The sequence below is a fragment of the Macaca fascicularis genome, chromosome 12 (assembly GCF_037993035.2).
Source record: "Macaca fascicularis isolate 582-1 chromosome 12, T2T-MFA8v1.1".
NCBI lineage: Eukaryota > Metazoa > Chordata > Mammalia > Primates > Cercopithecidae > Macaca > Macaca fascicularis.
This window is the reverse complement of record NC_088386.1, coordinates 101,454,348-101,481,562: the sequence shown is the minus strand read 5'-3', so window position 1 is coordinate 101,481,562 and position 27,215 is coordinate 101,454,348. Positions and strand designations below refer to the sequence as shown.

Genomic DNA, 27,215 nt, shown 5'->3' with positions numbered 1-27,215 from the left:
CCATGATGCCCCCTCGGGCCACCCTGAACCTCAGTCCTCTGTCTTATGAATGGCCACACATAAGTGATGAACTGTTTTCTATCTAGTGTTAGTCTTTATTGTTTTTGTCTCTTCCTCTGTACTTCCTGTGTTTACCTTTCTTGGAGTCTTTTCCATCAGCCTCTGAGATCCTAAAGGGCAGTGACTGGCCCCAGTAGGTTTTCAATACTGTGTGTTAGCTTCTTGAATGAAAAGATATTATATCTCATCCCTCTGTAGCTATCATACCAACTAAAATCAGGATGAACACGGAACAGGCATTTAAAAGTACTTGTTGACTGATTGATTCCCTATCTGTTCACCTCAAAACACCCGGCATCACATGGACCACTCATGTGCTTGCTTTTGTTCTTGGGTATCCCTCACACAGGGGCACGGAAGGAGTAAATAGAAAACTTGGACTATCAGGTGGGAAGGAAGAGATTTTGCCAGTTAGCACAGGAAGTAACAGTGTCAAGGTGAGTAGGGGAAATTTTTCTAGCTGGTACTCAACCACCTGGAAGTTATTTTCTTCTTACCAAAAGTGCCAGCTCTCCATAAAACCACCATTCCATCCCAGCTTGTGCAGACTGTGTATATGGGGTTGGGGATATGGTGAGAGATGTTGCAAAGCAAGTACACACATGCACTTAGATTAAGAAAGACTATTCTTGGCATTTAATTATTGTGGGAGGACCTTTAGAGTGTGTCCTGTAAAACCTCTTTATATTTCATCAATAGGTGGAACAGGAGACACTGGGGTTATCTGAGAGGGCAAGAGTCCAGTGAGCTACTATGTAGGTAGGGATGAAGACTGTACATCTTTAAAGCAATCACAGACAGAGAGATTGAGAATTCTCTGCACTAGGATAAAAGCCTTGGTTTAAATTTCTGAACTTTCTACCAAAACCAGAGGCATGGATGATGACAGACAGGGGATAAAAACAATAGAAAAGGAAGAAGTGAAGGACAAACATTGTCCTCACCCATTCCTACCTAAGGTTTGCTTTCTTGTGTTTTTAAACTGTTTCTTATGGAAAGAGAATTTCTGCAAGTATCAATACTATGCTGAGGTTATTAATTGTGGTTGTTGGAAAATCACTATGCTTAAGTATCTATAGTATACCTCTGGATATTCCAACGGAGCTTTTTCTTGTAGCTATAAAGTTCCAAGTTAATAGTTTTAGCACTGTTATCCAGAACTGTCCTGGCATAATGATAATAGCAGTCAGTGTTCTGTTGCCTTGAGGAGACCACATGCCTGTTACTGTTCTGGTGCCTCAAGGAACAGATTATGTGTGTGTATATATATACACACACACATATAATTATATGTATTTATAATATATGGTTATGTATATATACATACAAATATACATATATACATACAAATATACATATAAATATTAAAATATACATAAAATATACATATATAAATATGCATATATGTATATTTGCATGTATATACATATATGTTTATATATAGTATACATACACCCATCTATTAAATATACCCAATAGCATATAACATTGTAAGAAACGTAAGGTGATCCTTATTCTTAAGGAATTTTCTGTCTTGTTGGGAAAACAGCATTCAAAATGAAATAATCAAAGAATGAAAGAGGACAATGTAACATCAAGTGCCATTCAGGATGTTAGCAGCAGCAGCACAGGTGAGGCCTGGAGGTGTCAGGAAAAACTTCACGGAAGTACCAGAACTTGGACCAGGCTTCAAAAGATAGGCAGCATGCTTGTACATAAAAAATTATTCTGTCCTTCACTAATCGTGTGTATCTTTGTATGTTTCTCCATTGAAACTGCAACATCATTAATGCAGTCATTCACTGTATTCAAAGCAATGAAGAAATCCAGCGGGTCTTCTCATGGAAACAGGCCTGCAAACAAGTATGGTACAATGAGATCACTGTAGAAGTCTGAGGAAGGAGGCACTGGGAGTCTGCAGGCACAAATTCCAAAGTCCACCTGGGAGAGTTGAAGACAGCGTCATACGGGTGTTGAAGCGTCATCTCAAACCTGAGGATGAATGAGGAGGAGTTTTTCTGAGGCAGAAGGGTGTAGGAGTAGTAGGATAAGCCATTCAAGTAAAGAGCACAGAAGTGAAACACCATGGAGGCATAACAAAAGGACTGTATCTTCAGGGAATTTGAAGATTTTGCAAAGGTGGAAACGGTGTGAAGAAAAGAAAACTATTAGCTGGTAACTATACTACTGTTGCTACTGCTGTGGCTATTACTGTTACCGCCACCACTGCAATTTTTAAAAAGCAACTAGTTTCTAGATCAGTTTTAGGTTCACAAAAAAATTAAGAAGGTGGTATATAGATTTCCATATAGTCCCACCCCTATGCATGCATAGCCTCCTTCATTACCCGCATGCCCACCAGTGTGCTACAACTGTTGCAACTCACTAACCTACACTGATACATTATAATCACTCATAGCCCATAGTTTACATTAGGGCTCTCTCTAGGTGTTACTCATTCTACGGGTTTGGACGAATGTATAATGGCATGCATTCATCATTACAGTACCATACAGAGAATTTTCAAGGCCCTAAACATCTTAAGTGCTCTGCCTATTCATCACTCCTTCCCCCAAGTCCTGGTAACCAATGATCTTTTTACTCTCTTCATAGTCAATTCCAGAGTGTGATATAGTTGGTATCATACACTATGCAGTCTTTTCAGATCGGCTTCTTTTACTTAGTAATATGCATTTAAGTTTCCTCCATGCTTTTTCATGGCTTGATAGCTCATTTCTTTCCAAGGCTAAGTAATATTCCAGGGTCCAGATGTAGCACTGTTTATTTAGTCATTCACCTACTAAAATACATCTTGGTTGCCTCCAACTTTTGGCAATTATGAATAAAGATGTAAACATTTATGTGCAGGTTTTTGTATGGATGTCAGTTTTCAACTCCTTTGGGTAAATACTAAGGAAGGCGATTGCTGGATCATATCGTGAGACTATGTTTAGTTTTGCAAGAAACCACCTAACTGTCTTCCAAAGTGGTGATACCATTTTGAATTCCCACCAGACTTCAATGAATAAGAGTTCCTGGTGTTCCACTTCCTTGTCAGCATTTGGTATGGTCAGTGTTCCCAGTTGTAGCCATTCTAACAGGTGTGTAGTCACATCTCATTGTTGTTTTGCCATTTCCTTGATGACATGTGATGTGGAACATCTTTTCACATGCTTATTTGCCATATGTATATCTTCTTTGGTGAGGGATCCGCTGAAGTCTTTGGCCCATTTTTTATTTAGGTTGTTTTCTTACTGTTGAGTTTTAAGATTTCTTTCTATATTTTGGATACTTCATTATCAGATGTGTCTTTTGCAAACTTTTTCTCTGAATCTGTAGCTTCTCTCATTCTCTTGAAGTGTCTTCCACAGAGCAAAAATTTTTAATTTTAATAAAGTTCAACATATTTTATCTTCCACAGATCATGCCTTTGCTCTTATATCTAAAAAATCATCATCAAACCCTAGGTCACCTAGATTTTCTTGTATATTATCTTCTGAGAATTTATAGTTTTTAAGATTATTCTTGCCATAACTTGGAGGGTTCAGTGAAGGTCTGAGCCAGAGATTGTAAGAGCGTAAACTAGAGGCTTTTTCAAAGGATGAAGACAAGAGAGTGTCATTAGGATTTCAAAGAGGTAAGATCAATAGGATTGACTGTGGATTAAAGGGACTGATGTATTTAGAATAATGCCCAAGTTTCTGAGCTTAACAACTATATGGTTTTGGTAATATTCACCAAAACAGGTATAAATGAAGAACAGATTTTGGAGTAGAGGTAGGAGGGAATATTTAGACATATTAAACTTGACTTGGGACATTCAATGGAGATGTCTGATAGTTGAGTATAATGGTTTGCAACTTAGAGAAGTCTGGACTAGAGATGTAGCATTGGAAAATGTTCAGCATACAGATGGTACCTGAAAGCTTGGAAAAGAATGCCCAGGAAGAGTCTATAGGGACCAAATAAAGGACAAGACACGCAATGAGGAGAGGAACACTAATACTATTCTTAGGAACACCGTCATTTAAGGGGCAGGCCAAAAACACTGAACCCAGGAGGAAGTCTGAGAAAAAGTAGTTGGTTCAGAAGAAAACCAGGAAAATGTTTTATTGTTGAAACCAAGAAAGGAATTCCATTAAGGGAGTGGTCAACAGTGTCAAAACAGTCAAGAGCTTCAGTAAGACAGGGACTGTGTGTTCGTGCACTTCACCCAATCCACTCTTCTTGTGGAGTGTCACCTTGAATTACAGAGCCTGGAAAGCTACAAACTACCTTTCTCTGGATTCCCTTGCAGCCAATGTACTGGCATGATTTAAGTTAGGCCATAACATGTGGGAAATAGAATTGAGGCAGTGGCCATATTTCCACAGTTTATTATGGCAAGAATGACTAAATGAGAGAGATGCTTGGTTTTCCTGTGGCAGCTTTAGCAGCTGTAATGTTGCTAGTTTTGGGGGTGAAATGTAACTTTTATAGTTGGTCTTAGAATCGGTGGCAGGAGAGGTGGCTTTCTGATGGTGGCATCTTCCTAATCATGGTGGCTCCCGATATGCAACTCTGCAGTCTAAAATTTCCTACATAGAAATAGCAACAACTCCCCTGGTAGCTCAGTTCTGGAGTGTGGCTTGGAAAATTATTCCTGAAAGCTTATCCAAGAATTTTTCTCTTTAACCTCCCTTATGGTTCTATAAGCTCATTACTATGGTGTAATAAATGTATTCTTTCTTAAGCTACAGTAGATGTTGTTCTCTGCAACTGAACAGAGACTACTATAAAATCTGCAAAAATATTTTTTGGAATCGGCAATGAGATGGTGATTGGTGCTTTACAGAGAGTGATTTCAGTGGATTGATGGGGAGAGAAAGCTAGACTCTATGGTGCTGAAAACCCTTCTAGTTTTCTAATAAACAAACAACCACTGATTGTACTGCCTTATGCTGTCACGCTTATGGAATGGGATTAATACTTTCAAATATGTAAACATGTGTTAGTGTCTCATAGGTGGAGTAACATGTGAAGTACCATAAGACAGAGGTGAGAAAAAGTTCTCTCCCTCGGGGATTCAATGTTAGTTAATGAAAATGATGGGGATACATTTCTGTTCCATTATTTAAAAAAAATAGATTTAATCATTTTTTTCTCCCTTATATGATTATTGTGGAAAACCACCCCAAAATGTTCTCTGTTAACATTTATAAACACATACGTATTTTATTTTTATTTTTAATTAATTAATTAATTAATTAATTAATTTATTTATTTATTTTGAGATGGAGTCTCGCTCTGTCGCCCAGGCTCGAGTGCAGTGGCACTATCTCGGCTCACTGCAAGCTCCGCTTCCCGGGTTCACTCCATTCTCCAGCCTCAGCCTCCCGAGTAGCTGCAACTACAGGCACTCACCACCATGCCCAGCTAATTATTTTGTATTTTCAGTAGAGACGGGGTTTCACCATGTTAGCCAGGATGGTCTTGATCTCCTGACCTCGTGATCTGCCTGCCTCGGCCTCCCAAAGTGCTGGGATTACAGGCGTGAGCCACCGCGCTGGCCCCACATACATATTTTAATAGCATGTAGAGCTGTTTTCTTATCTGTTTATTATTGACAGTTTTGTATGTCATTGAATATATTTTAAAACATGATTTTTAATGGCCATATAATATCCCATTATATGGATAAATCATAATTCATGTAATCTCCTATAATCTGATGAATTTTTAATATTCTAGTTAGAACTGGTGGCAATATAGATTAGCGTGTTGGGTACAAATATTCTTGCAAAGAGCTGCAAATGGAGGATAGGAAATTGGAGATAGAGGGTTGCTAAAGGGAAGCCAGTTTTAAGAAGTTGTGGTTAAGTCCTTAGGAAGTCAGACGACTTGAAGAGGGAGTGAGGGAGAGAAAACAGACACAGGCATTTATAAGCTCACTTCTCATTTTTCTCTGTGCTCAACAAGGCTCAGAAATATTCCTGCTTGAAGAACTCCTTATTAGGTAATTTCCCTCATCACAAAAAAATAAGGTCAGCAGCTTTGATCCAATTAATTTTTTTTAATCCCTTTATCTTGGTATCATGCAAGGTTTTTTCTTCTTCTTTTTAATGTAATGACCTAAATATATATCTGATAGAAACAATCTTGACTTAAGCCATAACAGAAATCTAGCCTTTTACACAACAGTGTAACGTTAGAACTTACGCCTGGATTTGGGGCATGTTTATCTTTCTTTTACTGATATAGCTCAGGAAGTGAAACTTCAGAGAGCTTATTCAAAACAACTTAAAGCGCTCATACCTCGCTGCGCCTTGCACGTGGTGACCCTCTTTGGCTGGATTATGACAGCCTGTGACAAGCCTATCAGGAGGGCTTGGTGTTTGGAAGGAACGTTGAATTAAGGTGCTTTTAGTCCATGGGAGTTCCCCCAATTTCATTCACTCAGTGCCTGCTGCCGGCTGGGGTGTTAAGAGCCTTGTTAAAATAAAGCTATTAGTCTTTTCTCTACAAAAGCAAAGAGCTTGCTGCTTACATTCAGGGTTCCTTAAATTAGTATGTATTTGTAGCCTGGCATTGCTGGAATCAGCAGTTTCATCAAGCAATATCCTAAAGAGGCCATTTAACCTCCCAATATTCCCCATTTATAGATTAATGGCAGAGGAGAAGATATAATGCCTTTTCAAACAGTTTTAAACAATTCATTAAAAATAAAAGAATAAATTACACAAGATTTTTCTGCAAATGTCTGCTGATGAAAAGCGGAAACAATTCAAAATTAACATGTTTTCCAGTTTCTACAGGTTAGGACACATTTTTGCCAATGTTGTAATTTATGTCCTCTAAGCCAATTTTCCTCAGGAAATTTAAAAGCTGCTGTGCTGGGAGAGGCCAAAGTTGCAATACGGCTTATCCACCTATATATAACATCCTCATTTACAAATATGTCTTAGATCCATTACAAAAAAATGAGTTTCATGCTGCCAGACACATCATAAGATTAAGATGCAAAGTATAAAAATTTAGATGCCATTTTAGGAAACGTGCCTTTCATTTCAAGTTGGTATCATGACAGATATTTTGGAGCAGTGTTCCACATTTCCAAAAGCTTTCTTCTAATTCCATTGCTCTTACCTAGTTATAGATTTGGCTGGAAGATGTTTAAAGGAATCAATACAATAAAAACTTCTAAAAAGTTATAAACTTGGATTTCAGCATCTTCTAATATTAAGACATTTTGCTAAAATGCTATATGTTTCTAGGGGAACTAAGGGAAATGCTCTATTTAAACAAAAGGAAGCTCATCAAAATAGGATGTTTAATTATTTATCTTCGGCAATATGTGGTATATTATGCTGAGCTACGTATTTACAAATGTGTTATCCAGAGAGGCGAAAGAACACACACTCATTCAAACTATTGTTTCTGAAGTGTTTGTTTTCTGTAATTTGATTTCAGTAATTTTGTCAAATAACTGGGTATTCAGCTTATAGACTAGTCTAGAACATCTGTTAGTTTAAAAAATACAGCAAGTAAAGTATTTTAAAAATAATTCTTGGATAAGTCTTTTAACGATTCTGTGCCTACATTTTCCTTCCTTGTAACATGTCAGGGTTAAAACAGACATCCTGGAAGTCCCTTCTAACCTGTGCACATTTATAAAAATTATCTTGCATCATTTCCACATTTGTGTTGACCACTAACACCTCATTAATACAGTAACTGTGTGTAGACACATGATGATTTTATAGCAGAATGACAAAGAGAGCAAAGCAATCTGCAAAGTATGAAATTATAAAGTATTTATTGGGATTTAAGCATGAAATCTTATGGCAGCACCATCCAAGTACTAGCTGCATGTACACTGGGCTATGGCATCTTAATAACCTGAACTGTCTCTGTTATGATTGTCTTAGCAGAAAATAAAATCAGACATCTCCTTCCAGCTCTGTTTGTGTCTGGGCCTAAGATACAGTTACCATAGAAACTATGATTGTGGATACAATTTTACAAATTTGGCTTCATCTATCAGATGCACTTTGTGTGTGTATGTGTGTGTATGTGCACGTGTGCGTATGTGCCTTGCCAGTAAGCTCGAAGAGCAAACTCTGGTTCTATGTCTTTAATTAAAGAGCCAGACACCATTCCTCATTTCCTATCCCCCATCTGTCTACCTACAAATAGAGAGATTGTAACACTGGCTAAAATGTAAACTCATACTTGAAAAAAGACAAAGGTCTGATGAAAAGAAAAAGGCATTAGGAAAAGCATTTCCTAAGAAATCTGTCACCTGTCCTATATTCTCCAGGAGCAGAGTAAACAGGAATTTGATATAATCTTAGTGACATTAATCACTAGATGCTAATATCTAATACTTACTAAATTTGGTTTCTAATTGTTCCATGGATGTATTCCATGAGTCATTCACTCCTTGCTGTTTTGTTTTATTGTACACTCTGTGACAATGTTATTCACTCATCCCAAAAGAGACAATGCTAACCCTCAAAATAGATTCAATTCTTAAATGATATACTAGTTCATATTATTTCTTATACTATCCCTTTTAGCTGATAAACTCTATAAAGCATATTCATTGACCAAGCTCTCTAGCATATTTTAGGTATACTTCCATTTATAAAGATTAAACATAGACATAAAATATTCAGCTTTTCCAAATGTTTCTTTTTTCTATTTCAGCCAGTGGGCAAGTTCTGGTCACTTCCATTTACAATTACTAGAAAGAACGGACTCTCTAGGACACTCCACTATCAGTATCATGAGTTGCAATCAATGCCATCGTTTCCATCTCTGCCTCATTTCACACATGAGGAAATGAGAGTTCAGAGATCATCAAGAGACTTGCCTAAGGGTCACACAGTGGCAAAGTCAGGATTTGAACTGAGATGTGTCTGACCCCAAAGCAACATTTTGCCCCCCACAATGCTGCTCATATATTGGCGGTGATCATTATAGTTATTGTCACTCTGTTTCCTAAATGAAGAACTGAGATGAAGGACTAGAAAGTTGAAACGAACCTATGGTGGTGATGCGATGGGACGTGTGAAAGTGTCTCCGACTGTCTGCAAGTATTCTCAATGTGTTTGTGGTCTTCCTAGCCATATCACTGAACTCCAATGGCCTAGTAATATTTATTTCTTATAGCTGGAGGCATTAATATTTGTGTAGATACTAATTTTTTGGTATAGCAAAAGTGTTTCCTAATAAAGAGATATGTGTTATGAAAATAGCCTGGTTTGGCCGGGCGCGGTGGCTCACGCCTGTAATCCCAGCACTTTGAGAGGCCGAGACGGGCGGATCACGAGGTCAGGAGATCCAGACTATCCTGGCTAACATGGTGAAACCTCGTCTCTACTAAATATACAAAAACTAGCCGGGCGTAATGGCGGGCACCTGTAGTCCAGCTACTAGGGAGGCTGAGGCAGGAGAATGGCGTGAACCCGGGAGGCGGAGCTTGCAGTGAGTCGAGATCATGTCACTGCACTCCAGCCTGGGAGACACAGCGAGACTCCGTCTCAAAAAAAAAAAAAAAAAAAAAAAAAAAAAAAAAAAAAAAAAAAAAAATAGCCTGGTTTATGTAGAGTTTTTTTCAGTTATTCATACATGGTGTCAGTCTATTAATTTGGTTAACATAAGATCTCATATTGTAAGCTTCCTGAGTGCTAAGACAATGCCTCCTTTTGGCACCATTGCATTCTCAAGGACTGGCATATCATCTTTGTATCACTCTGCTCATTAATATTTACTGAGTCCATGAAACAGACGTCTCAAACATCTATTCAGTGGAAGTTACCAGAAAGAATGAATCAGATTTCGTGCTAGATTTTTGGTCCAAACCTGTTAAATCATAGAAAACATATTATCAAAATGTTTTCAAGGGAGCTTTACCCTCATGACATCTGTTTTATGGTTATGCCTTATTAAGACTGCCACATTTCTTTTGTTTACATAGTCCTGGCTTTTCATATTCCTTACAAAATAAAAAAAAAACCTATAAATAGTCTAATAATTTAGATTTGAACTCGGATCTAGAGTATAAATCAAAACTGTTTGGAATCTAAATTATGTAATTGCTTAGCGTGAGGAAAGATTCCTATGAGCTCAAAGTAGCAGTGGACTAGGAGAGGAACCGTGTACAATAGGATGAATTACTGGGCACATAACTACTGTTGGACGGAATGGCTACCTCATTATGCAGTGCTTACTGGAGTCACAACATCATCAGACCTGTTCTACCATTCATGCTGGAATCAGACAGGCATTTTCCCCAAATTTGTATTAACCAAACGATTTTGTGATGACTGCAGCAGCTGAGTTCAAGTTCTAGGAAGATGAATAAAGACAAGTTGAGGAGAAAGGAAGAACTGAACAGAAAACCTTCTGAAAACTGATGTTCTTATGTCAAAACCTGGTTTGGAAAACCAAGCCAAATATGCATACATACATACACACACGCACACAACTGAATAGTTTCCTGTTAACTAGAGAAAAAAACTCAGCCTGTTAGTCTGGTATGCAAGGCCTTTAGTAACCCATAGCAACCTAACTTTCCAGCTTTATCTTGTCCTTCTTACGCGTGCTCAATGATCTTATTGATCTTATTAAGAATTTTATGGATCCCAAACATGTACTTTTTTTTTTTTTCCCCTTTGGAGACAGAGTTTCACTTTTGTTGCCCAGGCTGGAGTGCAATGGTGCGACCTCAGCTCACTACAACCTCCGCCTCCCGGGTTCAAGCTATTCTCCTGCCTCAGCCTCCCAAGTAGCCGGGATTATAGGCATGTGCCATCATGCCTAGCTAATTTTATGTTTTTAGTAGAGATGGGGTTTCACCATGTTGGTTACGCTGGCCTGGAACTCCTGACCTCCAGTGATCCACCCACCTCGGCCTCCCAAAGTACTGGGATTACAGGTGTGAGCCACCATGTCTGGCCAGCCAAACATGTGCTTTTTTGCCTATGGCAGGATATCCATTCAGTTTTGGTAGCTCTGCCTGTCATCAGGTTAGTGCCATAAACATGGCAGAGGTTTAGTAAACGCTGATTGACTGAATGAATGAAACAAACAATATTGCTCTGATTGGCTGTATTCATTGCCACGAAGGGAAAAAAATAGGTGGATAAAGTAGTAGATTAAAAAAATAGGGGCGGGCACGGTGGCTCACGCCTGTAATACCAGCATTTTGGGAGGCTGAGGTGGGTGATCACTTGAGGCCAGGAGTTTGAGACCAGCCTGGCCAACATGGCAAAACCCTGTCTCTACTAAAAATACAAAAATTATCTGGGTGTGGTGGTACACGCTCCAAGTAATTCCAGCTACTTGGGAGGCTGAGACAGGAGAATTGCTTGAAGCCAGGAGGTGGACGTTTTAGTGAACCAAGATCACGCCATTGCATTCCAGCCTGGGCAACAAGAGTGAAACTCCATCTCAAAAAACAAACAAAAAACAGATTATGTGAGCATTAAAACACTCAAACAGAGAAGGGAGCCTGGAAGAAGGATAGGGAAAGAGGAAAAAACCCAGAGAAACAGAGAAAAGTTGCAAAAGGGAATGGAAACTATGAAAACAAGCTAGATTATGACAATCTACTCTAAATCTTAGCATACAGATAATTCCTGTCCTAAATTTCTTTCCATTAATCAAATTCATGGATCAATCAGAACACATCACTCCTCTACCAGCATGGGTAACACAGACTTTGCTCTTCTGATTACATGTATATATAGCATCTTACTTTCAATGTCTTTAAAATATGATTATTTTAAGTCAACATTTAAAGGTAGATTTGATATAATCATTTAATTGGGCATTGATTCATCTACACAGAACTCATTACTGAATTCTTCAATTTCACCAACATAATTTCCTTCCAAATTATCTTTTATCTAGATGCTGGAAGTGCAAGTCCTGTGAAAACTTTGCCAAAATTAAAAGCTTTTAGATTTCTAATGCTGGCTGAACACAAACCCATGGAAGATTGTTGAAGAATACTGCATGCTTGCCAACTGCCAGATATGACTGCTTTTCACATAATTAATGTCATTCTTGCTGCTCAAGTACCATTTCCATCCTCTAATAATTTGCACTAATAGAGGAAGTTTCTGCAATAATTTTTGCATCCTGCAAAACCACCGTGGCTTCTACACACCTTTTTAATCAAAATAATGACAATGGACAAAGGGGGCTGGTTAGAAATGTTACTGCAACCCTGGATAGAATTTGCTTTGTCACTGTTTTCAAGCTCAAAAACCTGTCCAAAGGGCTCACTGCATTGACTATTATTAAGTCAATTAGACCTTGGTGCTTTGATTTCAATAGCATTGAACCATATGAATTTACACCCAGAAGAGAAAAATATATAAAATGAATGTGTTGGACAATTCTTCTACCAAAAGAAAGTGAAAAGAGAGTATTTTTTAAAAAGTAAAACCAAAAGATGAGCAGATGCAAATATAGGCCCAGGTCCCGTGAAATATGATAATTGTAAAATACTTTAAGCTGCAGCTTCCAGTAAGAGGAAGTGATAGACCAGCTGCAAATCATAACCTCAAACCTGCCAATTCACAGTGTTTTTTTTTTTTTTTTTATTATGCTCTTGCAAAATCAAGAACTCTGCTCGGGATATAAAATTATGCAAATATACAGCAAGCAACAACAACAACAAAAAATCAGCCCAAGTGTCTCACATGAGCCAAGAAATGGATGTAGCACGATGGTGCTGCACAACTCACATGCCGTGGAGGAGGACACAGAGTCCGTGGTTAGTGGGTTTCTAGGAACCCTCTCCCTGACTTCCCTGTAAGCTGAGTAGTGATACTAAAATGAGGAAAGTTTGGGTATAAGGAGAGAACTGCTGAGTCTTTTCCCCTCTGTTCCTGAGTTACTTTCGAACTAGTGAAAGGCTACATCAAAGCCTCATACTTCTTTGGCTAAGATGGCTTTGAAAAAACTTCACCTGAGTCACCGCTAACCGTACTTGGCCGCTCTGTGAAGTCCACCTAGCGGAGATCTGAGGATGCCACTTGAGCAGAACACGTTTGCTCTGTGCAATGACCTGGGGGAGGGGTGGGGTTCGGATCTGGAGACTGTTCAGTCATCTGATCAAAGCTTCAGAACCGGATATCTAAGCTACTGAGGAAATAATACAAAGGATACTTCAGTGTGGGTTTTAGTGGCCATTGTTAAAATAAAAAACAGCTGGTCATCAGTTGTGACAGCTGTGCTGCTACTTCGTGAACAGTCTGGCAGGCCCTGGGGAAAGGACAGAGTGACCAGCAATGGCTGGCTTGGAAGCGTGGATGCTGATGGGCCCCTGACCGTGGCCGTGGAGGGGCTGTGCACATACCTGCTCTAGAGAGTGATACCTAAAAGGTTAAACCGATTTTCAAACTACCTGTTCTGTTTTTAAAATGTGCTTGCTGTCTAGTTCCTGCATACATATTAAATGAGTGATATATCATCAGATACTTCATACAGGGTTTTGCAATGATCAAAGCATGTTCTCAGATATCATCTGACTCAATCCCCAACACTACCCTGACCAGGACAAAGGCAGGTGTTGTGAATTCCTCATAAGACTACTTCACTCAAAGAGAATGACACGGCAGGGAGGGTAGGTCAGACAATCCTAAACGCACCATCATTCCCAATGCATATCTGATTCCAGCATTAATTACTTCTTTTTTAAAATTATGATCTAGGGTACATGTGCACAATGTGCAGTTTTGTTACGTATGTATACATAAGCCATGTTGAGGTGCTGCACCCATTAACTCATCATTTACATTAGGTATATCTCCTAATGCTATCCCTCCCCTCTCCCCCCACCCCACAGTAGGACCCGGTGTGTGATGTTCCCCTTCCTGTGTCCAAGTGATCTCATTGTTCAATTCCGACCTATGAGTGAGAACATGTGGTATTTGGTTTTCTGTTCTTGTGATAGTTTGCTGAGAATGATGGTTTCCAGCTTCATCCATGTCCCTACAAAGGACACAAACTTATCCTTTTTTTATGGCTGCATAGTATTCCATGGTGTATATGTGCCACATTTTCTTAATTCAGTCTATCATTGATGGACATTTGGGTTGGTTCCAAGTCTTTGCTATTGTAAATAGTGCTGCAATAAACATACGTGTGCATGTGTCTTTATAGCAGCATGATTTATAATCCTTTGGGTATATAACCAGTAATGGGATGGCTGGGTCGAATGGTATTTCTAGTTCTAGATCCTTGAGGAATCGCCACATTGTTTTCCACAATGGTTGAACTAGTTTACAGTTCCACCAACAGTGTAAAAGTGTTCCTATTTCTCCACATCCTCTCTAGCACCTGTTGTTTCCTGACTTTTTAATGATTGCTATTCTAACTGGTGTGAGATGGTATCTCATTGTGGTTTTGATTTGCATTTCTCCGATGGCCAGTGATGACGAACATTTTTTCATGTGTCTGTTGGCTGCATAAATGTCTTCTTTTGAGAAGTGTCTTTTCATATCCTTTGCCCACTTTTTGATGGGGTTGTTTTTTTCTTGTAAATTTGTTTGAGTTCTTTGTAGGTTCTGGATATTAGCCCTTTGTCAGCATTAATTAATTCTATCTGGAAACGGCATGAAGAGTCTCTAATTGAACACCCAGAGGCAGTGGTCTCAGGCCTGCACACAGTGTGGTATAGTGGTTGGGTTTGAATTCTGGCTCTACCACTTACTGACTTTGTGATCTTGGGCAAGTTAACTTTTGAGCCTCATTTCTCTCACCTGTAAATGCGATTAATAATAATACCTACTCAGATGAGGATTAAATTATATGATGAATATAAATCACATAGTACATCTCACACATAGTCTACTACATGCCAGTAAATCTTCATTCTTACTATTGTAGTTACATTGAATCTGACCTTTCTATTGGTTAAAAAACAAAGCATAATAAACAAAAACACTTGGGGAGAATTTCTTCCCTGCCCTATAGCATTCATTTCCATGAACGCTCTGAGCAGATCCGGCTTACAGAGCTAATGGAAGCTTCTTCACCGATACTATTCCGAAAACGGTATTGGGAAAGAGAGTGAGGAGGAGAAAGGAGAAAGAGACAGACAGAAAGGGAGGGCATTATAGAGAGAGAACTCTTACTTTCTCTTATGAAAGTGCCTCTTTTTTATACTATATGTATAGAAGATGAGTGGCTGGAATAATATGACACATTCAGAAGGATGATGTGTGTGTTGTGTGTGTGTGTGTACACACATATGTAACCATCTTATTGTTGCTTACAGAAACTACTCAATGCCTAGAGAAAAGTCTAATTCTTAAGCATGGCATCCAAGCCTTTCACAATCTACTGTCATCATTGTCATCCTCATCAGTATCACCATCCTTCATCCCTATACACTCTCACATTTCCTTACGTTGGTTCAAGCTTTTTTCTCTCCCCCTCTCTTCCATCACCAGGTCCTCTGGGAAGCCTGTCAGACAGAACTATTCTTTTTGTTTTCTGAGAGCCTACAGTATGTTTTTGTAAATAATACTTACCTAGACTGTTATAAGGAGGTGGTTTGTGTTTTTGTTTTTCCTTCTCCGTTGGATCATCAGTGCTTTGAGGACAAATAATCATGCTTTATTCATCTTTGTAATACTTCTTATCTCACACATATGCTCAATAAATGATTAAAAGAATAAAGCATCAACTAAATGAAAAAAGTAATATTGAAGGCGAGATGTAACATAGGCAGGCAGAGAAAAAAGTAATCCTCAACTACCCACGGAAAACAGACTTGGATTATCCTAGCTGGGCTACCTCAAGGTGCTATTAGCAACTGAATGCAATACTCCAATTCATGTGGGAACATGAATTCTACCAAATGAAATCAAGAAACAGCATTTGTGATTTAGGCATTTAACAGTGCAAATATGAAATATGTGTTTTATTACATTATTGAACAGTTTGGGATCACACATAAATACCAGGACCATGTGTGTGTAGTCCTAATGACTGGATGAGGAGAGAATGACAGCTGGCTTCCTTCCCAGGGTACAACAGGTTGTGTGCACAGGTAGAGAGTGAGTCCACCTCCAACTGCTGACCTCAGACATTTTACTATAGGGTCCATTGGTGGGTTTTCCTAAATTAGTGCAACCCCCAGATTTAGCCCTGCAGTCTGGCAGAAGGCCCCTTCATTGCGTTTTCAAGTCTGAAAGCATCCTCAGTGTCTGTGTTCAGAGAGATGCTCATCCAAGTGCAGTTCTTCCAGAGAAGCAAAGGTACAGAGTCTGAAGGGGAAGCATTGCATAGCAAGGGGTCAGCAGACGGGAGAAACAAAGAGAAAAGAAGAAACCAACACTCGTCATGACTATTTCTATGCAAAGAAGCCAAATTCCAACTTTGGCAGCTAAGCCATTGAAATTCTGGTTGAGTGCCATTTATATGATTTCCCATCTTTAAGGAGAAGAATGTTTATCTACTTACTTAAGGGTCTATTCATTATGTCCCAGTATGGCATGAATGTTGAGCGTAAGCAACACCTATTTATTATCTAGTACTGTTTTGCACTGCTTTAGTGGGCTCAGTTGGAGAATTGTGAGGTGATTTACAAACATTAGCCTAATACTTTAACACCCCTAAGAGGTAGGCAAAAGAATACGTAAGGCTCTCTACTCATCAATATAATGAAATTAAGAAAAGTGAAAATTTAGGATGAATATTGCAAAGAACTTCTTATGGTATAATCCATTAGGATGAAGGATAATTTCCCAGGGGGAGTTGATTTATATGTTAGAAAATGTACAGCACCCATTCATAATGTATTTGTGACAGATGTAATGCCATGTCTATCTATAAATCAGATTTACCTTCTGTTTGAAGCCCCAGAACCCTTCCTACTGAAGGCTATCCCCAGGGGCACTGACCTAAGATGTTTCACATCCAAAGGGTCCAATTACTAAAAATCTTCCATCTTGTAATTGGGTTTTGGTATGGAAAATAGCACCAACATTAATCCAAGTCACTTGGAAGGAAGTAGAGAGAGTTATATTCCTGAATTTGTCCATTGGTCCAATGTAGCTTTAGGGACAGGTCTCTCCGAGTAGCTTCCTGAAGGGTCACGTGAAACTTACTTTTACTTTGCAGACAAGCAGCAATGCATAAATTACCCTAACAACCCACAAGTGAGTTACTGATCAGGCGATGATCCCTGAATTTAAATTTACAACGTTCACAAGGGAAACATCACTTTCAATTTGAGGGTCAACTGTGGGGAACAACTCATCTAAAGAGTGGGTAGAATCATCTTTCCTTAGGAACAGAGATCAAATACCATAATTCACAGGGTGGCAAAACTCAAGTGAGTGGGAGCAGGAGAATGCAATGCTGTGGAAGAAACAGGAATGGAGCCTCTTTCACCATATTCCTGGGGGACACAGGGACATGTGGTTCAAGTGTTAATCGAATCATTTCTTAAAAAATCAAAATTCAATTCAGCCTGCATCATTTTCAATAGCACACAACTCAGCTAAAAGACACCCCACGCTTGTTCCACCTCACAATTCTCAGTCAATGAGAATTCAAATACCTCCTCATAGCTAATACCTTTAATGGACTACACTCCCCACCATTTCCCAGGTACTCCTGAAAACCAAACTGCAAGAACCTATGAAAAGAGAGTGAGCTTATTCAAGGTTTTTAGATCCACTCCAGTTTTCATTAGGCCTGCTGCCACATTTTCATTAGACTCACCTTGATTACTTCTCAATCCTACCCTGGGTGAATGCAATATAGCACCATTGGCATGTTTATAATCAGAAAGGAGAAAACACCAGGAAATGCAATATGGGGTATAATTCTCTCCTAGTAAGGCCCCTAAGAAAAATGATCCAACACTTTAATGTGTTTCTAATTACTAATTTCTGTGAGTTATTGAAATCAGGGATCCTCAAAATGGGAGAGCTTGGCTATTGCCTGAGGAATTGCAGCAAAGCAGAGAGCACAGAGCCACCTAGGACAGGAGGAGGAAATTATAAAGGTGACAGAATGAACTCACTACCTCATAGGGAAGAGAAACCTTTTACCGGATAATGTCTTCCAATACCTTGTTCTTTGAGTGGGCTATCATTTAAATACTATGATTTAAAGAGATCCATTACATCAATATTTTCAGAAGGAAATATACTTCTTATTATGCTACAAACAAATATCCTAATAATGGTATTATTACTGTGTGCAGTTTGAACCAGAATATTCACATGCAGATTACAATGAAGAATACTGGTCCTGCTGTTACGTGTATCCCATAACAGAGTTGCAAACTGCTGTTAGTACACATCTGTAAGGATGGTTTAGTTTTGAAATGTCCTATGACATCTTTTGGCATGGAGAAAGGACCCAAATAAAGAGTCTGAGGACCACCACTCTGCTCCCTCCCTACCTATTGACTGGGGCCAACTCTGGGGCACAGCTGCACAAGGACAGAGTATGTGTTAAAGGAAAGACCGGGCTTGGATGTCTGTGATGTACATGATTAGTGGCTGTTGTTACTTCCTCTTTCCATTAATGCAGAGCTCGCAGGTGGGAATAAGCCATGATATCCTCTGGTGGGAACATGAGAAGGGGGCAGAGCAGATTTGATTATGGGGGCAGTATGTCTACATGGTAGATGTGGAGCTAAGGAAGATGCAAAAAAGAACTCCATTTTACTCTGTATACACTCCTCTGTAGACTGGAAACTCATGTGTCCCAATTTTGAACACATTTGTGAATATAATAGCCTCTGGTTTTGGCAGTCTGGAATGAAATCATTGGCCATCTCTCCTGAAAATCACTCTCTAGAGCTGGGCTGTGAGAAGAACATAGCAAGCTAGACCAATGCCAATCGTTTTTATTGTTTTCTAAGCACGAGGAATACATATCATCTATGCATCTTAGAAAATTAGAAATAACCACTATGGGGAAGAATGGTTAGGCTGGGTGCAGTGGCTCAAGCCTGCAATTCCAGCACTTTGGGAGGCCAAGGTAGGTGGATCACTTGAGGTCAGGAGTTCAAGACCAGCTTGAATGGTGAAACCCTGTTTCTACTAACAATACAAAAATTAACCGGGTGTAGTTGCGGGCACCTGTAATCCCAGTTTCTTGGGAGGCTGAGGCAGGAGAATAGCTTGAATCCAAGAGGTGGAGACTGCAGTGAGCCGAGATCATGCCACTACACTCTAGCACTCTAGCCTAGGCGACACAGCAAGACTCTGTCTCAAAAAAAAAAAAAAAAAAAAAAAAAGGGGGACTCCATAAGACTCCATAGTTCTGATCCAGCCACCTCTCTGGCCTCTGTCCACTCTCCCTCTCCCTCACTCTCACTCACTCTCCTCTCTACTCCTCCCTACTCCTCCAGCTTCCCAAGCATCTTGCTCCCTTACCCTTCTCTGACCACTTTGTAGAAAACAGCATGCCTTGCCCAGCCCCTTAGCCCAGCTTGATATTTCTTCCTGGTCATTATCATGGCCTGATATTTACTCTTTACTTGTTTATTGTCTATCTGTTTTTACAAACATAAACTCTATGAGAACAAGGACTTTGTTTTCTTTCCCTAGCACTAGGACCAGTCCCTTGAAAATATTCAACAAATCAATATTTGATCAAGTGAAATGGTTATAAACCACTTTCCTAAACATGCCTAAACATGCACGTCTCTTCTTCTTTCTTTCTTTGTTTTTTTTTTTTTTTGGCTTTTTCACTTTTTCTCTTTTATCCCTTTTCCTTCTCAGAGACAAAAAAAATTAATGCACAAAGTAACCCAGTATGGGAAGTCTTTGTAAATGCTTTTACTAGACTCTATTAGAGGTGACTTTTTCATCTCTTAAAACACTGAACGATTAGCCCCATGTGGTGGCGTGAGCCTGTAGTTCCAGCTACTTGGGAGGCCGAGGTGGAAGGATTGCTTGAGCCCTGGAGGTTGAGGCTGAAGTGACCTGTTTGCACCCCTGCACTCTAGCCTGGGTGACAAAGCAAGACCTTGTCTCAAAAAAAAAAAAAAACAAAAAAAAAACCAAAAAAAAACCAAACACCCAAAAAACATTGAATGTTAAAATCTGTATCTTTTTCTAAGTTTAGTATTTATTTTCATAAATTTGAGAATAATTCTGGTTACAGAGGGGTGATTTCATTATTTAATTAACACTTATGTTTCCTGTTACTGATGTTTACACTGGATGATAAAAAATCTTTTTAAAAATTAGCCTGAAAAAATATACCTTGATTCAAATGTAATTGTTATGAATAAAGGTATAGGGGTAAGAAAATGGATTTTTATTTTCCAAATTTAATTAATCCATGAAAATTTTCACACACAAGAACATCTGGTGGATAGGAGAATAAAATAAGCCATCTTCAAGTTCTGTACAGAATATGAACTTCATTTATTTGTCTTCTGTCATCAAGGTATAAAACAGCTTATCTGGGCACTGGGGTGTTCTTCCTACCAGTCTCACTGCTAAATTGTTTTATTTATGATCATTATTTTCCTTCTGCCTTCCTTTGGGAGAAGAGAATACAAAAATTAAAATTTATAAATTCAAAACATCCACATCTTAAAGAAAATATGTCTAATATTTTCCTTGAGTGAAAAAAGAGGGATGGCCATATTTTGCTTTCTTTTCTTTGCAATGAAAGTTGAAACAGTGATTTTGTGTTATTATAACACTCATCGTTTCTCCCTCTAATTTGGATGGTTTTTAATAAAGCTCCATTGATTCCACTGAAAGGAATTCCTCCTGGCAAAAGCAGAACACACACACTGATTGCTAAATATGCAGCAATTATCATATTCAGCAGCCTACTTTAATATCTTATTTATAGATGTATCTATCTATAATTTGCTTTAATTAAGTTGCATTGATTTTAATGACAGGAGCGATTCACACAGAAGGGGCTGGTGTCATATGCTCCCATGAGTCCTGGTCTATCGCACTTTTTAAAGATGTGGTCTGATGCCTTAGTGATCTTCCTTAGGCTCCGGACAAACTCATCCTAACTTAGCAAAGTTTAAGGGAACTTTCCAGTGTGCTGACACCTCAGATTTTGCCCTCCTGATCACAGGATGGTGTGAATTAATACGTAACTTTGTGCAATGAGAGTGGCAACCAAATTTCAAAATAGTTTCATTGTGTATAACTGCATCACTAGGAAAATGTTGCACTATTAATTTAGACAACTACCCTCTGTAAGGTGTGGCTAAAACAGTGTTTTGCCACTCTAGTAACTCTGAACCATTTCCCCCCCTGCATTGCCAATAACAATAGTTGGCTCTGAGAAGGATACTGAGACTTGAGCTATTTTTAAATTCTTGATTATTTTCCACCCCTTCTGGTATAAGTCTGAGAAAACTGAAACCAAGAACTTACAACAGTTTTGCCTTTTATGACACCTGTGTTCAAAAGTGATGGGACTAGGTGGCTAAACATAACACAAAGAAACATGACAATATCAAGTATATTTTTAAAACCTCTAAAATATGACTCATCATGACCAGAAACGATTTCTTTTCCTTTTCTAATGGATGAAGAAGTAAGCACTGCTTCTATAAATCTTTGCACCTCAGAAGGTGCCAACATTAATTTTGTATAAATTATCCATGTTCGAATGCCAAGGCATGATCACAAAGGAACACTCAGAAGACAGTTATGCCAGCGCATTCGCAGATTCTGGTCACCATTTTTCACTCACTGATTATTGCTACAAGTGTTGATTAATAGTGGTGTTCATGCTGCTAGAATGCATTTCCCTGGAGGTGAAGAAAACATTCAAGGAAAAAAAACAGAAGGAAAGATAATAATCAACCCATCCTTCCGCTTCTCTGTAATAACTCTGCAGAGAGCGTGCAAATCATGGTTCCTGATGATCTGTTAGCAGCTTCTGAACCATTTCACTAAAAAGATCATCCATATGCATCAGATCACCAATTTGTCAATCAGTTTATAAGGCAATTAAATGTTCCTTAATCTCCTCCCTCTCTCTTTGGAAGAGGATAAAATGATATAAGCAGCAGGGGTCTGAGAGTGGTGTTAGGACATTTCATATCCAGTCTCTCTCCTGTGTCTCGGTGCCCTGTCTGAATGCTAGATAAAGCTTCAATGACAATAATGTGCAAGACTGGAATTTACCAAGGCTGATTAGCTTAGTACTTATTTTTCTCTCATCAGTAATGTCATCCCTCTTATCCATGGAGGGAAACTAATGAATTGGATTTAGAGAGCAAGAACATTTCTTAATAAATGCAATATGACAGGAGATATGAAAAATACAGATGAGAATACAGCAGGGGAAGGCTTGCATGCCCAGGCGATTCTACTTTAGACTGTTTAGATCTCAACTCCAAGAGCCTCTGATCTTGAAGGCTATCAGTTTCCTTTGTCCAGCTCAATAAGATCATTTCCTGCTTCATGTTTCTCTCTCTGGGTGGCTTTTCTCATCATTAATCCTATGATGTGTTTTTGTTCTTCTAACTCTTAATTGTCTCTAATGAGGAGCAGACCATCAATGGCCACATTTGCAGTTCCCCTCTTGATTTAAGTGGAAAGACTAATTAGTATAAATTACGGTGAAAAAAACCTGAGTCCCTCCCATAAGTTGGAAGAAGAAAAAGCAAGTGAATTTACAATATTATATCTTCTTGCAGAGAGTATACAATTTAGTTCTTCCACAGCAATCAGGTTTAGGCTCGTGTTAGCTTTTCCGTAAATTCTTTTGCAAAGGTCACAGTCTACAAACAGATATTGAAATTTAACCTTTCAGATCACAACCCCTCTCCTTGGACATCTCATCTTTCACTCACCTCTCACTCTGGCGTTTTCTAATGGTCCTGCACTACATAATTCCTTTACAGCAATTCTTATTCAGGTGGGTTATGCCTCTAGAGTCATCCTTTCTTTCTTCCCCATTTCATCTTCTTGAATTGTCCAGCATGAGTATCTGTGCGGCCAGTCCAGGAAGATATTTTCCATTGCTTTATTCCTCAGTGGAAGCATGTGCAACATTTTGTAGGGATTATGAAAGAAAGGAATCCAAGTCAGCTCTTACCCTGCTAACCACATACACACCAGAGACATTTTGCCCCTCTCTGAACCTCGGATTCTCTATCTCTAGCTCCTCAGGAGGGAAGGGTGTTGCCTGAAGAGGGCAAATCTCTGGCAGCTGAAGTAATAGATTCTGAACCCTTAGCTATTGTACTAACTAAAGCACACTGCATTCTGGAAGAAAGCCGACAAAGCAGAAAGGAGAAAATAAAAACAAAAAGACAGTAATGAATCAGCAAACATTTAAATTATTTTCCAGTAACCATACAACCCTTATTTTTGCTACAATTGAACTGACTACTGGAAAGTGGCATTACATGTAAATTACATCAACATCCTTATGATATTGGCATCTACTCCTCATCCAAAAGTCTTCAAGTCTTGTTTAACCCTTCTGTGGGTAGCAAAAGACAGGTCTCAAGCATAGGATAATACATTTTTCTCCAAACTTCACTAGCAACATAAATGTGGCGGAGAGAACTTGGTTTACTATTTCACGAGTTGCAGCTGTAAGGTTAGATGTGCACAGCATTTCCTTTCCACACGCTCCTGTGTGCCACTCTTTTGCATCTTGTGGTGGGAATGTGCATAACCTATGGATAGCATTTCTTATTCTTCACAGTGTTGTTGGGTGGCACCTTTCTTTGCCTGCCTATACCAAGGTGGCAGTTGGTATAGTTTCTCTGTGATCTGTTATTATTTTTCATTCATGCTACCAGATGGATACCAGATGGGTAATTGTAGCCAGTGCCTCTGCTCTAAGTCCACACCAGAGCCCATGGGCATGGACCTGTCAGTGAGCTGACTCTAAAATGGCGCTTCAAAGAAATACTCCTCAAAACTGTATGCATCTGTTCTCTACTCTTAAAAAATGAAAAAAAGAAAATCCTTGTAGACCAGCTTTTCTTTAAGTAGATATTACATCCATAAGAAAAAGGGAAAATAACCAGCGGATAACCAGATAGTGGCTTGTGGATGTCAAACTCATTTCTACCTAATGGCACATCCAAAAAGCTACTAATTCAAATAGCCATGTCAGTAAAGAAAGTGAAGTATAATCAATAGGTTTCTTTTTGGTGATAGCCTCACAATGTAGAGTCCAATTCCCAAAGGGCAGCTTTTACATAACATTTTCTGAAGTTAAAAAGGAAAAAAAGTAAGTGAAGAAAAAATCTAAGAGCTTTGAAAGGCCTAGTGATTCCTACAGAAGAACACAGAGTACAGAAAAAAAAAATGAGTGAAATGGTGGCAAAGACCTGTTGTAAGAACTCTTCCCTAATCTGTTTCTCTTAAACTGAGCCTTGGTTGTCACGCCCGACAAATTACATTTAAAAAAAATATCCTGATGGATCATCTGGTTGTTTCAAGTGTGTATTTCAGCAGTTCATTATGAAAGTTTATTTTCTAAATTAACTACAAATGAAGTGGGATCTTCTAGCCATTTTCTCACACAATGCTGTCAGCTATTTTCTTTCAGCAGACATCAAAGCAGATCCCCAGTCCATGCCAAGCTCTTTTCCTGGAGAAGTTCTGACAAACAGTTATGTGTTCCCTTAGGTTACTATGGAAACACTTACTTTTCAGGTCTTCCACTTACAAAGGTAACATCTGCATTAAAATATGTTGGAAGTTAATTATTTTTAATGCTCAAGTAGAGTCATGCCACTATAGCCATATCCATTATTTCAAAATTCATAAACATAAATTGACTTAATCTATAAAAATACTTAAATGAGGTGCTCACCCTATAGGCATAATTGCCAGCCTGTTAGGTAGCCACTTGGAACATTGTCAAAGACACCAAAAGAGATGTTAGCAATGACCTACTTGCTGGCATTCCTCGTTATGCTAGCTTGTTGAGTATTTAAGATTGTGTCATGTCTGACATGAAGAGAAGAGGCTAGAGATGAGAATACAGGGCAGGTCTCAATTGATACGTGCTTTCCCTTTGGAGACTCATAGATGATTCTGCCTCCGTTACTCATCTGGGCCATCAAGAATTCAAACATTTGTTGAGGGGCAGCAAAGTACTCAGCATGAGGTTGGGCACAACAGAGGGCTCAAATGTGCATGAGTTATTAAATAAGTTGCTTGCTGGTACCAGGCAGAATGTGGTTAAGTTTTACTTCCTGGTGCAGACCAGAAGTGGTAGAGAAGTACTGTCAGGGAGAGGGAGATGAGGCTGGAGCAGCTGGAGAAGGCTTCATGAGAGGCTACTGTGACTGTATAGATACATGAAATGTGAGCACAACCTCTTACCGGGAAGACCAATGGGATGCTGTCTAACCTAGCTTCCGGATCACTCACACAGACCATTGGCTGCTGACTGTAATAGCTAGCTGTTTGCAGGGGACTGTGGATGAGTAAGAATCTTGATGCATGATGGGCCATGAGTAACTTCTCAAAACCAGTCAATCCATCTCTGATGCATCATGTAGGTGTCATCAGCTACTTGAAAAAGGTAGTGAGATGAGGACTAGGCTTTACAGTAGAGAGAATTGGACTTTGTATCTGGAGAAACTTCTGTGTTACTCCTAAGATAAGTATGGTAGGTCTCGATCCTCCTCCTTTTCCTGAGAGAGACCTAGAAACAATGCTGCCCAATGCAACAAGCATTTATCAAGTATGTACTCTCTATGATCTAAGAATGGAAAGGAGGCTGCAGGGAAGGTTGAGACAGATTCTGATGAAGGCTATTGCCTTATTGCCTGGCCTTATACATTGACACAGAAACAGTAGGGGTTCTAATGGTTGACCTCTGGGAGGTTTTCTGTGGCAGAGGAGTACTTGAGATAGCCACATCTTTAACTGCCCCTTGTCAGTTGTCACCACAGAAAAGACTACTTAGTATACTGTAGTCAACCGAAACTCAAACATTAATGATTTGTTTTGTCATCATCCTCAAACCATAGTTCACCCATATAAAAGAAGTAAGAGCTAAGCTCTTTTCTCCTTTACTGATGTTGGTCACGTACCACAGAATTTTTACAAAAAAGCCTTACTGCAGTAAAAAAAAAAATGACTTTTTCTATTTTTTCCCCCTTGTCAAAGGCCTGTTCTACAGAAGGTCATTAGGTTGTACTGACAAGATTTGTGCTAACCCACACTCCCTCCAGTGTGTATGTGTGTGTGTGTTTATGTTTCCAAATAGATTGTTTATCTACTCCATTATCTTTCTGGAAGCCATACTTCATTGCATCAAGCATATTTATCAATAAGAAATGAATGCTATCCTGAGAACTGATTTGTTCAAGGTAACTTTCATTATAGTTATACTTGCTGTGTCTGATGATGCTTCTACACTTGTGCTATTTTATTTATAGCTGCAGACCTCTCATTTGACTTCTTCACCATCTAAAAGCCAAGTGGTATCTCACTGACCACTTGTGTCCCCAAACAGAATTTACCTGGAAAGGGGGTTTGAATATATGAGTACAGAAATCATTTTAAATGATTTTAAAATTACTACCCATTATTGATAAAGATTGGTCTCCCCTACTCCCTGCCACCCCCAGAGGCCAAAATAAAGGCAATAAAATTGTGCTTTGGGCATTGCATACCTTAAGAGTTAACTATACAACAATGCAATAATTACTAAAGACAAAGCACTAAGCAGAAGTGGTAATCTTGTGCATTTAGTTTTTTTTCATGTCAATTCAGCATCTTACATTATTTTCTTCACTAGAACTAAAAAAGGTAGTGGTATGGAATGTGGCATCTGTCTTGTTTGTTTCCAAGTCAAAAATGAAAATGTGGCCAGGCAGTAAGTGCCGTAAACAGTAGACGAGCAGTTGGAGATCAAGGTTGAGCTTGCTATCAAGTTAGAGTCATGCTTACATTACTGAGGCCCCAGAGCTGCTGCAGACTTTCTGGCTGGCATACTTCTGGGCATACCTGCTTACTAAAATTTTAGAAAACAGGGCCACAAAGGCAAGTACTCTTTGTAAAACTCTACCTGGCAATACTGGAATCACCTTTGTAGTTTTGATTTTGAAAGCAAGGTTCTGTCACTACCATATATCAGGGGAGCAGTAGAATGGGCTGGACCTGTGATAGCTGCTTACAGTGGGTAGAAGTGCACATCCACAATCCCACTAC

The 27,215-nt window shown here is 39.0% G+C and overlaps 1 protein-coding gene across 5 annotated transcripts in view; it reads right to left on the bottom strand.

Annotated features, from left to right (window-relative positions):
• The window catches only part of PARD3B (par-3 family cell polarity regulator beta), a 1,095,296-nt gene that overhangs the window by 72,128 nt on the left and 995,953 nt on the right, over positions 1 to 27,215 (bottom strand). The window lies entirely within an intron of this gene.